The 1,617-nt window shown below is 45.3% G+C and overlaps 1 non-coding gene across 1 annotated transcript; it reads right to left on the bottom strand.

Moving 5' to 3' along the window:
* Positions 1–1,198: 1,198 nt before the first annotated feature.
* trnat-ugu (transfer RNA threonine (anticodon UGU)) lies at positions 1,199–1,271 on the bottom strand. Its single transcript has one exon. It is a non-coding gene; the product is annotated as a tRNA-Thr (tRNA).
* Between the last annotated feature and the right edge of the window lie 346 nt (positions 1,272–1,617).

The raw sequence follows: 1,617 nt of genomic DNA on the forward strand, positions 1-1,617 counted from the left end.
TCAGTTCCGTGCATAGACTGGAGAAGCTGGGGTTGTTCACAATTGAGCCAAAATTTTGGAGGAGATTTGATCGAGGTATTCAACGTCATGAAGGGTATGGACAGAGTAGATAGAGAGAAACTGTTCCCATTGGCGGAAGGGTCAAGTACCAGAGGGCATAGATTTAAGGTCATGGTCAAATGAACCAAAGGCGACATAAGAAAAAAGTTTTTGACGCAGCGATGGTTGTGATCTGGAATGCAGTGCCTGAGGGGGTGGTTCAGGCAGATTCACTCGTGGCTTTCAAAAGCGAATTGGATCAGTACTTGAAGGGAAACAAATTGCAGAGATTCGAGTATAGAGCGGGGAAATGGGGTTAGCTGGATTGCTCTTGCAGAGAGCCGGCACGGACTCGACGGGCCGAATGTACTCTTTCTGTGCTGGAACCATTCTATGACTATAATTCTAAGAGAGTTCTAGATAAGATCACACTGGAGAGCGCTGGCTCCGAATCTGCGGTTAATTCACTCCCTGCAGTTTGAAACACTCCGTTTTTCTTATATTGAGAAGAATCTTGTTGCTGTAACTGAAAAAACAATTTTAAATTTCACTTCCTGTCCGGTCACGAGAATCAGGGGATGAAACTTTTGAAATTGTCGAATGTTTTCCTATTGAAGCGAAGTGAACCGTGTAAATCCGGTTAAACCGGCGCGTCTGAATCCCCTTAGATTTAGAATCCAGCTCTTCAATCTCTTCGCTAAAACAACTCTGGTTTAAGAATTAAAGTCGTTGACCAGAAGCGGTCCCGCGGTGTTGGTCTGTGTTTAATCTCCACCATGAATGTTTAGCTCTACCCTAGAATCAGTTTGTCAACGTCCTCACAGAAAGATTCGTTCCCTCCTGTCGACTTGATTGGGGAAAATACAGAATATCAGCGAACAGCTGAATTTTTATTCCGCAATTGATTGATATTATTTACTGGAAATATAAAGGAGCAGGGGGCACTTCAACCTCACGGAGATGATTCGATGCAATTGGAAACCCGTGGATGGGAATCTGTGGAACTAATTTAACTCGGCAGTCAACACAGAGAGGCTGGGAAGCAAAAACCAAGGGCTTCTGGAGGCTGCCAATGAGGAGAAGGAAAGATTGTTCTTGCTGCTCTCTGAAGCACATCGGGTGGAAAAATGGGAGCAAAGAAACGAACAACATGAGCAAAAGGCACCGCTGGGATTTGAACCCAGGATCCCCTGCTTACAAATCAGGTGCTTTAACCACTGAGCCACGGCGCCCAGATTTGTGTAAACCTTTCCCAACGTTATGGTATTGATACCTTTGTCAAGCGACTTTGTTGAGCCTTCACCTTCAGTGCGTCTGCGCAATAACCTCGATCTTTTGTTCAACGGTCTCAGCCTGAGAAACCATGGATATCAGTCATGACCTTCTCTTCCTTATCTCCTGTCAGTACATCTTATATCTAGTCCTATTCATCCTGTTTTATTCCCACACTCTCTCCACACTATCTGGTCTTACCCTATTGCATTTCTGATCTCTTCCCACGAAATGTTGGTGAGTACTGTGTGTGATACACCCGGCCCTGACCTCCTCCTGTGGGTGACCTCCGACAACTACTGCACA

The sequence above is a fragment of the Heptranchias perlo genome, unplaced genomic scaffold (genome assembly GCF_035084215.1).
Source record: "Heptranchias perlo isolate sHepPer1 unplaced genomic scaffold, sHepPer1.hap1 HAP1_SCAFFOLD_54, whole genome shotgun sequence".
NCBI classification, from domain to species: domain Eukaryota; kingdom Metazoa; phylum Chordata; class Chondrichthyes; order Hexanchiformes; family Hexanchidae; genus Heptranchias; species Heptranchias perlo.